Raw genomic sequence first — 15,201 nt, 5'->3', positions numbered from 1 at the left:
ACCCCATCCATAAACAAATTAAACAACCATGGAGACATCACACACCCCTGCCGCAAACCTACATTCACTAAGAACCAATCACTTTCCTCTCTTCCTACACGTACACATGCCTTACATCCTCGATAAAAACTTTTCACTGCTTCTAACAACTTGCCTCCCACACCATATATTCTTAATACCTTCCACAGAGCATCTCTATCAACTCTATCATATGCCTTCTCCAGATCCATAAATGCTACATACAAATCCAGTTGCTTTTCTAAGTATTTTTCACATACATTCTTCAAAGCAAACACCTGATCCACACATCCTCTACCACTTCTGAAACCACACTGCTCTTCCCCAATCTGATGCTCTGTACATGCCTTCACCCTCTCAATCAATATCCTCCCATATAATTTACCAGGAATACTCAACAAACTTATACCTCTGTAATTTGAGCACTCACTCTTATCCCCTTTGCCTTTGTACAATGGCACTATGCACGCATTCCGCCAATCCTCAGGCACCTCACCATGAGCCATACATACATTAAATAACCTTACCAACCAGTCAACAATACAGTCACCCCCTTTTTTAATAAATTCCACTGCAATACCATCCAAACCTGCTGCCTTGCCGGCTTTCATCTTCCGCAAATCTTTTACTACCTCTTCTCTGTTTACCAAATCATTTTCCCTAACCCTCTCACTTTGCACACCACCTCGACCAAAACACCCTATATCTGCCACTCTATCATGAAACACATTCAACAAACCTTCAAAATACTCACTCCATCTCCTTCTCACATCACCACTACTTGTTATCACCTCCCCATTTGCGCCCTTCACTGAAGTTCCCATTTGCTCCCTTGTCTTACGCACTTTATTTACCTCCTTCCAAAACATCTTTTTATTCTCCCTAAAATTTAATGATACTCTCTCACCCCAACTCTCATTTGCCCTTTTTTCACCTCTTGCACCTTTCTCTTGACCTCCTGCCTCTTTCTTTTATACATCTCCCACTCAATTTCATTTTTTCCCTGCAAAAATCGTCCAAATGCCTCTCTCTTCTCTTTCACTAATACTCTTACTTCTTCATCCCACCACTCACTACCCTTTCTAATCAACCCACCTCCCACTCTTCTCATGCCACAAGCATCTTTTGCGCAATCCATCACTGATTCCCTAAATACATCCCATTCCTCCCCCACTCCCCTTACTTCCATTGTTCTCACCTTTTTCCATTCTGTACTCAGTCTCTCCTGGTACTTCCTCACACAAGTCTCCTTCCCAAGCTCACTTACTCTCACCACCTTCTTCACCCCAACATTCACTCTTCTTTTCGGAAGACCCATACAAATCTTCTCCTTAGCCTCCACAAGATAATGATCAGACATCCCTACAGTTGCACCTATCAGCACATTAACATTGTTTCGAACGAGTGCGCTTGTGCACACATGCTCGTATATATATATATATATATATATATATATATATATATATATATATATATATATATATATATATATATATATATATATATATATATATATATATTACGTATGTGTGTCCTCGTGTATGTTGTTGTTGCTATTTCTTTTTAGGGCGAGGATTGATGTCTGAGGATGGCTTGGAGCTCCTGTTCACAGCAAGCATTAGGCTTAATAATTTAATTTCAATTTGATTTTGGAAACCAGATGGTCATTTGTCCTTGACCACCCCGACCCTTCTCCGAGGCGGGGGGATTAAGTTGTCAATCAGCTGCGGAATATTTAACCACCGTACACTTGAAAATCTTTCATTATAAGTAGATTTAATGTAAAAAAAAAAGAAAACAAAATTATGTTACGAACTCAATTCTTATTCGAGCAAGGTCGCCAGTAACATATGTTACAAATACTGCTGTTCCTTGTCTTGCAAGGACGTTATAGATTTGTCAAGTTGCACAACTCAGGATAACACAATAATAAAGTTATGGGATTGAATTAAAGACCAGCATTACATTAAATCTACTTATAATGAAAGAATTCAAGTGTACAAAGATAGGCACATAAATCAAACATGAAACATTACGTTAACATTGAAAGTGAGTTTAACATTGAACATAAGATAACATTACAGATAAGATTTCAAGCCAGGAGTTCTCTTTCCTTTAAGACACTTTGTTCGATAACATTACACTTAGACCTGACGTGACACAGTAAACATCATCGTTACACTTAACTAAACCTGATGTAATACAGTAAACACTTAGCTAAACCTGACGTGACACAGTAGTAACGGGCTTATAGCACAGCCGGGCTTAAAGGCTTACAACACAGCAGGGCTTACAGCAGAGGTGGACCACTTACCTCGCTGGGCTAGAGAGAGAGGAAACTCAGCGGGTGTCATGGGTATATATTACAGTAAAGACAAGCGTTCGCCCTGCTAGCTATACAACCTTACATTTTGATTGGCTATGGGACTAAGATATATTCTGGTTGGTTGGAGGAACCGTCAAACAAACTGCGTAGATCACCCTCCCTCTTCTTTCAGCCTACAGCGATGACATGTCCAGTACGGTGGTGAAATATTCCGCAGCTGATTGACAACTTAATCCCCCCGCCTCGGAGAAGGGTCGGGGTGCTCAAGGACAAATAACAATCTGGTTTCCAAAATTAAATTAAAATTAAATTATTAAGCCTAATGCTTGGTGTGAACAGAAGCTCCGAGCCATCCTCAGACATCACTCCTCGCTCTGATAAGAAATAGCAACAATAACATACAAGAGGACACACATACGTAATATGTATACATACGAACATGTGGGCACAAGCGCACTCATTCGCAACGATATATGTATTATCCTTGGGGATGGGGAGAAAGAATACTTCCCTCGCATTCCTGAGGTATCGTAGAAGACGACTAAATGAGACGGGAGCGGGGGGCCAGAAACCCTCCCTCCTTGTTTTTTAACTTACTAAAAGAGGAAACAGAAGAAGGAGTCACGCGGGGACTGCTCATCCTCCTCGAAGGCTCAGATTGGGGTGTCTAAATGTATGTGGATGTAACCAAGATGGGAAAAAAGGAGAGATATGTAGTATGTTTGAGGAAAGTAACCTGGATGTTTTGGTTCTGAGTGAAACGAAGCTCAAGGGTAAAGGGGAAGAGTGATTTGGGAATGTCTTGGGAGCAAAGTCAGGGGTTTGTGAGAGGACAAGAGCAAGGGAAGGAGTAGCACTACTCCTGAAACAGGAGTTGTGGGAGTATGTGATGTGTAAGAAAGTAAATTCTAGATTGATATGGGTAAATCTGAATGTTGATGGAGAGAGATAGGTGATTATTCGTGCAGATGCACCTGGGCATGAGAAGAAAGATCATGAGAGGCAAGTGTTTTGGGAGCAGCTGAATGAGTGTGTTGGTGGTTTTGATGCACAAAACCGGGTTATAGTGATGGGTGATTTGAATGCAAAGGTGAGTAATGTGGCAGTTGAGTGAATAATTGGTATATATGGGGTATTCAGTGTTGTAAATGGAAATGGTGAAGAGCTTGTAGATTTATACGCAGAAAAAGAACTGGTGATTGGTAATACCTGGTTTAAAAAGCGAGATATACATAAGTATACGTATGTAAGTAGGAGAGATGGCCAGAAAGCGTTATTGGATTACGTGTTAACTGATACGCTCGCGAAAGAGAGACTTTTGGATGTTAATGTGCTGAGAGGTGCAACTGGAGGGATGTCTGATCATTATCTTGTGGAGGCGAAAGTGAATATTTGTAGGGGTTTTCAGAAAAGAAGAGAGAATGTTGGGGTGAAGAGAGTGGAGAGAGAAAGTGAGCTTGGGAAGGACACTTGTGTGAGGAAGTACCAGGAGAGACTGAGTAAAGAATGGAAAAAGGTGAGAACAAAGGAGGTAAGGGGAGTGGGGAAGGAATGGGATGTATTTAGGGAAGAAGTGATGGCTTGCGCAAAAGATGCTTGTGGCATGAGAAGCGTGGGAGGTAGGTTGATTAGAAAAAGTAGTGAGTGGTGGGATGAATAAGTAAGATTATTAGTGAAAGAGAAGAGAGAGGCATTTGGACGGTCTTTGCAGGGAAAAAATGCAAATGAGTGGGAGATGTATAAAAGAAAGGGGCAGGAGGTCAAGAGAAAGGTGCAAGAGGTAAAAAAGAGGGCAAATGAGAGTTGGGGAGAGTATTATTAAATTTTAGGAAAAATAAAAAGATGTTTTGGAAGGAGGTAAATAAAGTGCGTAAGACAAGAGAGCAAATGGGAACTTCTGTGGTGATGTGAGAAGGAGATGGAGTGAGTATTTTGAAGGTTTGTTGAATGTGTTTCATGATAGAGTGGCAGATATAGGGTGCTTTTGACGAGGTGGTGTGCAAAATGAGAGGGTTAGAGAAAATGATTTGGTAAACAGAGAAGAAGTAGTAAAAGCTTTGCGGAAGTTGAAAGCCGGCAAGGCAGCAGGTTTGATGGTATTGCAGTGGAATTTATCAAAAAGGTGGGTGACTGTATTGTTAACTGGTTGGTAAGGTTATTTAATGTATGTATGATTCATGGTGAGGTGCCTGATGATTGCCGGAATGCTTGCATAATGCCACTGTACAAAGGCAAAGGGTATAAGAAAGAGTGCTCAAATTACAAAGGTATAACTTTGTTGAGTATTCCTGGTAAATTATATGGTAGGGTATTGATTGAGAGGGTGAAGGCATGTACAGAGCTTCATATTGGGGAAGAGCAGTGTGGTTTCAGAAGTGGTAGAATATGTGTGGATCAGTTGTTTGCTTTGAAGAATGTGTGTGATATATACTTAGAAAAGCAAATGGATTTGTATGTAGCATTTATGGATCTGGAGAAGGCATATGATGGAGTTGATGGAGATGCTCTGTGGAAGGTATTAAGAATATATGGTGTGGGAGGAAAGTTGTTAGAAGCAGTGAAAAGTTTTTATCGAGGATGTAATGCATGTGTACGTTTAGGAAGAGAGGAAAGTGATTGGTTCTCAGTGAATGTAAGTTTGCGACAGGGGTGTGTGATGTCTCCAAGATTGTTTAATTTGTTTATGGATGGGGTTGTTAGTGAGGGGAATGCAAGAATTTTGGAAAGAGGAGAACGTAGGCAGTCTGTTCTTGATGAGAAAGATTGGGAAGTGAGTCAGTTGTTGTTCGCTGATGATACAGCGCTGGTGGCTGATTCATGTGAGAAACTGCAGAAGCTGGTGACTGAGTTTAGTAAAGTGCGTGAAAGAAGAAAGTTAAGAGTAAATGTGAATAAGAGCAAGGTTATTAGGTACATTAGGGTTGAGGGTCAAGTCAATTGTGAGGCAAGTTTGAATGGAGAAAAACTGGAGGAAGTAAAGTATTTTAGATATCTGGGAGTGGATTTGAATGCGGATGGAACCATTGAAGCGGAAGTGAATCATTGGGTGGGGGAGGGGGCGAAAATTCTGGGAGCCTTGAAGAATGTTTGGAATTCGAGAACATTATCTAGGAAAGCAAAAATGGGTATGTTTGAAGGATTAGTGGCTCCAACAATGTTGTATGGTTGCGAGGCTTGGACTATGGATACAGTTGTGCACAGGAGGGTTGATGTGCTGGAAATGAGATGTTTGAGGACAATATATGTTGTGAGGTAGTTTGATCGAGTAAGTACTGTAAGGGTAAGAGAGATAAAAATAAAAAGAGTGGGGAAATAAAGAGTGTGGTTGAGAGAGCAGAAGAGGGTGTTTTGAAATGGTTTGGTCACATGAAGAGAATGAGTGAGGAAAGATTAACCAAGAGGATATATGTGTCAGAGGTGGAGGGAACGAGGAGAAGTGGGAGACCAAATTGGAGGTGGAAAGATGGAGTGAAAAAGATTTTGAGTGATCGAGGCCTAAACATGCAGGAGGGTGAAAGGCGTTCAAGGAATAGAGTGAAGTGGAACGATGTGGTATACCGGGGTCGACGAGCTGTCAATGGATTGAACCAGGGCATGTGATGCGTCTGGGGTAAGCCACGAAATGTTCTGTGGGGCCTGGATGTGGAAAGGGAGCTGTGGTTTCAGTGCATTTTTAAATGACAGCTAGGGACTGAGTGTGAACGAATGGGGCCTTTGGTGTCTTTTCCTAGCGCTACCTCGCACACAGGAGGGGGGGAGGGTGTTGTTATTCCATATGTGGTGAGGTGGCGATGGAATAGATAAAGGTAGACAGTATGAACTATGTACATTTGTATATATGCATATGTCTGTGTGTGTATATATATATGTGTACATTGAGATGTATAGGTATGTATATTTGCGTGTGTGGACGTGTATGTTTATACATGTGTATGTGGGTGGGTTGGGCCATTCTTTCGTCTGTTTCCTTGCGCTACCTCATTAACGCGGGAGACAGCGACAAAGCAAAATAATAAAGATGAATATATATATATATATGTATATATATATATATATATATATATATATATATATATATATATATATATATATATATATATATATATATATATATATATATATATATATATATATATATATATATATATATATATATATATATATATATATATATATATATATATATATATATATATATATATATATTATATATATATATATATATATATATATATATATATATATATATATATATATATATATATATATATATATATATATATATATATATATATATATATATATATATATATATATATATATATATATATATATATATATATATACATATATATATATATATATATATATATATATATATATATATATGTATATATATATATATATATATATATATATATATATATATATATATATATATATATATATATATATATATATATATATATATATATATATATATATATATATATATATACATATATATATATATATATATGTATATATATATATATATATATATATATATATATATATATATATATATATATATATATATATATATATATATATATATATATTTTTTTTTTTTTTTTTTTCTTTTCATACTATTCGCCATTTCCCGCATTTGCGAGGTAGCGTTAAGAACAGAGGACTGGGCCTTAGAGGGAAAATCCTCACCTGGCCCCCTTCTCTGTTCCTTCTTTTGGAAAATTAAAAAAAAACGAGAGGGGAGGATTTCCAGCCACCCACTCCCTCCCCTTTTAGTCGCCTTCTACGACACGCAGGGAATACGTGGGAAGTATTCTTTCTCCCCTATCCCCAGGGATATATATATATATATATATATATATATATATATATATATATATATATATATATATATATATATATATATATATATATATATATATATATATATATATATACATATATATATATATATATGTATACATATATATATATATATATATATATATATATATATATATATATATATATATATATATATATATATATATATATATATATATATATATATATATATATATATATATATATATATATATATATATATATATATATATATATATATATATGTATATATATATATATATATAATAATTTCATTAATTATTTATTTTGCTTTGTCGCTGTCTCCCGCGTTTTTAAAGTAGCGCAAGGGAACAGACGAAAGAAATGGCCCAGCCCACCCCCATGCACATGAATTTACATACACGTCCACACATGCAAATATACATACCCATACATCTCAATGTACACATATACACACACAGACACATACATATATACACATGCACACAATTCACACTGTCTGCCTTTATTCATTCTCATCGCCACCTCGCCACACATAGAATAACATTCCCCTTTCCCCTCATGTGTGCGAGGTAGCGCACTTCCTACTTCTCCTCGTTCCCTCCACCTCTGACACATATATCCTCTTGGTCAATCTTTCCTCACTCATTCTCTCCATGTGCCCAAACCATTTTAAAACACCATCTTCTGCTCTCTCAACTACGCTCTGTTTATTTCCACACATCTCTCTTACCCTTTCATTACTTAATTGATCAAACGACCTCACACCACATATTGTCCTCAAACATCTCATTTCCAGCACATCCACCCTACTGCCCACAAGTCTATCCATAGCCCAAGCCTCGCAACCAAAAAACATTGTTGGAACCACTATTCCTTCAAACATACCCATTTTCGCTCTCCGAGATAATGCTCCCAACTTCCACACATTCTTCAAGGATCCCAAGATTTTCGCCCCCTCCCGCACCATATGATTCACTTCCGCTTCCATGGTTACATCCGCTGCCAGATCCAGTCCGATATATCTAAAACACTTTACTTCCTCAAGTTTTTCTCCATTCAAACTAACCTCCAAATTGACTTGACCCTGAACCCTACTGTACCTAATAACCTTGCTCTAATTCACATTTACTCTTAATGTTCTTCTTTCAATCACGTTACCAAACTCAGTCACCAGTTTCTGCAGTTTCTCACATGAATCAGCCACCATCGCTGTATCATCAGCGAACAAAAAGTGACTCACTTCCGAAGCTCTCTCATCCCCAACAGACTTCATACTTGCCCCTTTTTCCAAAACACTTGCATTCACCTCCCTAACAACCACATCCATAAACAAATTAAACAACCATGGAGACATCACACTCACCTGCCGCAAACCTACATTTACTGAGAACCAATCACTTTCCTCTCTTCCTACACGTACACATGCATTACATCCTCGATAAAAACTTTTCACTGCTTCTAACAACTTGCTTCCCACACCATATATTCTTAATACTTTCCACAGACCATCTCTATCAACTCTATCATATGCCTTCTCTAGATTGCTACGTACAAATCCATTTGTTTTTCTAAGTATTTCTCACATACATTCTTCAAAGCAAACACCTGATCCACAAATCCTCTACCACTTCTGAAACCACACTGCTCTTCCCCAATCTGATGCTCTGTACATGCCTTCACCCACTCAATCAATACCCTCCTATATCATTTACCAGGAACATTCCACAAACTTATGCCTCTGTAATTTGAATACTCACTCTTATCCCCTTTGCCTTTGTACAATTGCACTATTCAAGCATTCCGCCAATCCTCAGGCACCTCACCATGAATCATACAAACATTAAATAACCTTACCAACCAGTCAACAATACAGTCACCCCCTTTTTTAATAAATTCCACTGGAATACCATCCAAACCTGCAGCCTTGCCGGCTTTAATCTTCCATAAAGCTTTTACTACCTCTTCTCTATTTACCAAATCATTTTTTCTAGCCCTCTCACTTTGCACACCACCTCGACCAAAACACCCTATATCTGCTACTCTATCATCAAATACATTCAACAAACCATCAAAATACTCAATCCATCTCCTTCTCACATCACCACTGCTTGTTATCATCTCCACATTAGCCCCCTTCACTGACGTTCCCATTTGCCCTCTTGTCTTACTCACTTTATTTACCTCCTTCCAAAACATCTTTTTATTCTCCCTAAAATTTGATAATACTATCTCACCCCAGCTCTCATATGCTCTCTTTTTGACTTCTTGCACCTTTCTCTTGACCTCCTGCCAGTTTCTTTTGTATATCTCCCACTAATTTGCATTATTTCCGTGCAAAAATCGTGCAAAAGCCTCTCTCTTCTCTTTCATTAATAATCTTACTTCTTCATCCCACCACTCACTACCCTTTCTAATCAACCCACCCCCCACGATTCTCATGGAACAAGTATCTTTTGCGCAAGCCATCACTGCTTCCCTAAATACATCCCATTCCTTCCCCACTCCCCTTACCTCCTTTGTTCTTACCTTTTTCCATTCTGTACTCAGTCTCTCCTGGTACTTCCTCAGACAAGTCTCCTTCCCAACCTCACTTACTCTCACCATTCTCTTTACCCTAACATTCTTATTTTCTGAAAATCCTTACAAATCTTCACCTTCGCCTCCACAAGATAATGATCAGACAACCCTCCAGTTGCACCTCTCAGCACATTAACATCCAAAAATCTCTCTTTCACGCGAATATCAATTAACACGTAATCCAATAACGCACTCTGGCCATCTCTTCTACTTACATACTTATACTTATGTATATCTCGCTTTTTAAAACAGGTATTCCCAATCACCAGACCTTTTTCAGCACATAAATCTATAAGCTCTTCACTATTTTCATTTAAAACACTGAACAACCCATGAATACCAAATTATTCCCTCAACTGCCACATTACTCACCTGTGCAATGACAATACCCATCACTATAACCCAGTCTTTTGCATCAAAACCACTAACACACTCATTCAGCTGCTCCCAAAACACTTGCCTCTCATGATCTTTCTTCTCATGCCCAGGTGCATATGTACCAATAATCACCCATCTCTCTCCATCAACTTTCAGTTTTACCCATATCAATCTAGAATTTACTTTCTTACTCTCTATCACATACTCCCACAACTCCTGTTTCAGGAGAAGTGCTACTCCTTCCCTTGCTCTTGTTCTTTCACTAACCCCTGACTTTACTCCCAAGACATTCCCAAAACACACTCTCTCTTTACCCTTGAGCTTCGTTTCACTCAGAGCCGAAACATCCAGGTTCATTTCTTCGAACATACTACCTATCTCTCTTTTTTTCTCATCTTGGTTACATCCACACATATTTAGACACCCCAGTCTGAGCCTTCGAGGAGGATGAGCACTCTCCGCGAAACTCCTTCTTCTGTTTCCCCTTTTAGAAAATTGAAATACAAGGAGGGGAGGGTTTTTGGCCCCCCACTCCCGTCCCCTTAAGTCGCCTTCCACGACACGTGAGGAATGCGTATAAAGTATTCTTTCTCGCCTATCCCTAGGGATATATATATATATATATATATATACATATATATATATATATATATATATATATATATATATATATATATATATATATATATATATATATATATATATATATATATATATATATTGGAAAGGATCAGAATTTTGCGCGTGATCAAGATATATGAGTCCACGGGGAAAATGAAACACGAAAAGTTTCCAATGCACTTTCGTGTAATAATCACATCATCAGAGGAGACACAAGAGAGAAATATAAGTCAGTTGATATACACCGAAGAGACGAAGCTCGGACGCCATTTGGAAAACATGTGATTGTCCAAAACATTTTACAAATCTTATCAACAATAAAGTTTTCTAATTTGTACAGACAATCACTAATATTAAGATTATAATTCTTTGTGTATTTAATACTAGAAGATTCAATGATATTTCTCTTGGTAATAGAGTTAGAGTTAACAACTGAGATGGCGTTACTCCAGTCAATACAATAATCATAGTTTTTAACATGATTAAACAAGGCATTTGATTCTTGTCCCGTTCTTATACTATATTTATGTTGCTTAAGTCCAACAGAAAGATCCTTACCAGTCTGACCAACATAAAATTTATCACAGTTTCCACAAGGAACTTTATAGATGCAACCAAGAGGATTTTATGGTGAATTACTGATTAAGATATTCTTTATAGTATTATTGTTGCTAAAGGCAACATTTACATTAAAGGATTTAAGCAACATGGGAAGCAAAGTGAAAGTATTATTATAAGGGAAAACTAAAAGATTCTTGGTATCAATGGGATGTTTGGGCTCAACTCTATAAAATGATTTCTTTGCTAACTTAAGGAATTTATCAATGAAAGATCTAGGGTACTTTAACTTAGATCCAATAGAATATATCTTCTCAAACTCATAATCAATAAACTCTGGAATGTAAATACGTAATGCCCTTAGGAACATAGATTGAAATGATGATAGTTAAACTCTGTCATGTTGAGATGAGTAATAATGGATATATGAGCATACATTGGTGGGTTTTCTGTATATGCTAAACTTAAATTTGTTTCCTTGTCTATGGATCATGCAATCTAAAAATGGTAACATACCATTATTCTCATTTTCTACAGTAAATTTGATGGAAGGTACTAAATTGTTAAGCAAGGGGAGATGTATTTTGTAAATTTCTATTTGTTGCCCCAACACGAAGAACATCATCTACATACCTAAACCAAAATGCATTAGAGGGTAAGATATCCTTGAGTAATTTTGTTTAAAAAAATTCCATATAAAGATTTTTAGCATGATAATCTCCATTAAGTTGAAATACACAGTCTTTTATACACAATTTTATCAGTTCAATGAAATTAGACTTTGAAATTGGTAAATGAATATCATCCAAGACATCAAATAGATATTCTAAAAGGTCATCAACTGTAACTTTAGTGAAAAATGAGGAAACATCAAAGCTAACTAGTTTGAAATCAAAATTAATTTTGATATTGTTTAGCTTGTTGACTAAATCGAGATTGTTCATGATATTAGAATTTGATACCTTACCCACTAAAGGGCTTAATAAGGAAACTAACCATTTTGATAATTTATATGTGATGGAGCCTACTGAACTCACTATAGGTCTTGCTGGAAAATTTTGTTTATGTGTTTTGATAAGTCCATACATATATGACAATGAAGGGGACAAAGATGACAAATTTTTGATAAGAGAAATGTTACCTTTCAACAACAACTTCATTTCTTTATTGAAGTGAGAATTAACTGCTTCTAAGGGATTTTTACTAAGCTTAGAATATGTTGTGTTATCATTTAGAAGATCATTCATTTTAGATAAATAGTTACTTTTGTTTAAAATCACAACAGTGTTAGCCTTCTCTGCTTTAGTAATATGTATATCCTTGTCTTTTTTTAAGGTGTTAATAGCTCTTATGAACCTTTTAGGGCAATTCGCTTTCACTGGTTTTGACAAACTGGCATACACTAAACCCTTGCAAATATTAATATCATCACTACTTAAATTACTGTATTTTTCTAAATTACAAAATGACTTTGTGACATCAACACTGCTGGCTGCTCTGTTAGAGCACACAAAACTTAAACCATAGCCTAATGCACACAAGGAATCTTTATCTAGTTGTTTATTAGACAGGTTTACCACAAAAGATGGGTTTGTGTTCTTGGTCCAGTCGCTGTTTTCAATAAGATGGTCCAACTTACGATTTAGTGACACTTGTAGCCAATTGCGTTCTTTACTTAATTCATCATAGCAACAGTCCAACATCCGGTTCTTCCCGTGTGTCGGTATTGTCATTTGAAAGGCACGTTTCTTCTCTCTTGAAATGCGAAAACCCTCCTCCATTTCAAGTTTCTTTAATTCAATATTTTTCTTTAGAATAATATTTTGAAATTGGTCAAATGGTCGACCAGACAGCTGCAACAAACGTTGAGGTAGAAGAGATCTTGGCATCACTTGTTCATCAAGGCATTTCCTAAGGAATTCAAATCGTAACTTCAGTTGGTGAGCCCTGATTAGCCATTTAGAGAAAGCAGTAACGAAAAGATAAAGTCCAGGACAGCTTGTAGAGAAGTAATGGAAGAGCCATGTGGAATCCATGTTGGAAAGGATCACAATTTTGCGCATGATCAAGATAATCCTATGAGTCCACGGGGAAAATGAATCACGAAAAGTTCCAAGTGCACTTTCGTGTAATAATCACATCATCAGGGGAGACACAAGAGAGAAATATAACAGTCAGTTGATATACATCGATGAGACGAAGCTAGGACGCCATTTGGTAAACATGTGATTGTCCAAGACATACAACTAGAGTTCATAAACTTATCATTTTATAAATCTTATCAACAATAAAGTTATCTAATTTTTACAGACCATCACTAATATTAAGATTATAATTCTTTGTGTATTTAATTCTAGAAGATTCAATGACATATCTCTTGGTAATAGAGTTAGAGTTAACAACTGAGATGGCGTTACTCCAGTCAATACAATAATCAAAGTTTTTAACATGATTAAACGAGGCATTTGATTCTTGTCCCGTTCTTATACTATATTTATGTTGTTTAAGTCTAACAGAAAGATCCTTACCAGTCTGGCCAACATAAAATTTATCACAATTTCCACAAGGAACTTTATAGATGCAACCAAGAGGATTTTCTGGTGAATTTCTGATTAAGATATTCTTTATAGTTTTATTGTTGCTAAAGGCAACATTTACATTAAAGGATTTAAGCAACATGGGAAGCAAAGTGAAATTATTATTCAAAGGGAGAACTAAAAGATTCTTGGTGTCAATTGGAGGTTTGGGCTCAACTCTATAAAATGATTTCTTTGCTAACTTAAGGAATTTATCAATGAAAGATCTAGGGTACTTTAATTTAGCTCCAATAGAAAATATCTTCTCAAACTTATCATCATTAAACTCTGGACTACAATTACGTAATGCCCTTAGGAACATAGATTGAAATGATGATAATTTAACTCTATCATGTTGAGATGAGTAATAATGGATATATGAGCATACATTGGTGGGATTTCTGTATATGCTAAACTTAAACTTGTTTCCTTGTCTATGGATCATGCAATCTAAAAATGGTAACATACCATTATTCTCATTTTCTACAGTAAATTTGATGGAAGGTTCTAAATTGTTAAGTAAGGGGAGAAATATTTGTAAATTTTCATTTGTTGGCCAAAGACAAAGAACATCATCTACATACCTAAACCAAATTGCATTAGAAGGTAAGATATGCTTTAGTAATTTTGTTTAAAAAAATTCCATATAAAGATTACTTAGTACAGGTGAAAGAGGGTTACCCATTGCCATACCAAATTTTTGAGAATAATAATCTCCATTAAATTGAAATAAACAGTCTTTTATACACAATTTTATCAGTTCAATGAAATTAGACTTTGAAACAGGTTAATGAATATCATCCAAGGAATCAAATAGATATTCAAAAAGGTCATCAACTGTAACTTTAGTGAGAAGTGAGGAAACATCAAAGGAAACTAGTTTGAAATCAAAATTAATATTGATATCGTTTAGCTTGTTGACTAAATCTACATTTTTCAAGATATTAGAATTTGATACCATACCCACTAAAGGGCTTAATAAGGAAACTAACCATTTTGATAATTTATATGTGATGGAGCCTACTGAAGTCACTATAGGTCTTGCTGGAAAATTTTGTTTATGTCCATACATATATGGTAATGAAGGGGACAAAGATGACAAATTTTTGATAAGAGAAATGTTACCTTTCAACAACAGCTTCATTTCTTTATTGAAGTGAGAATTACCTGCTTCTAAGGGATTTTTACTAAGTTAAGAATATGTTGTGTTATCATTTAGAAGATCATTCATTTTAGATAAATAGTTACTTTAGTGTAAAATCACAACAGTGTTAGCCTTCTCTGCTT

This window comes from Panulirus ornatus, chromosome 19 (assembly GCF_036320965.1).
Source record: "Panulirus ornatus isolate Po-2019 chromosome 19, ASM3632096v1, whole genome shotgun sequence".
NCBI lineage: Eukaryota > Metazoa > Arthropoda > Malacostraca > Decapoda > Palinuridae > Panulirus > Panulirus ornatus.
Note: the sequence above shows the minus strand (reverse complement) of the source record.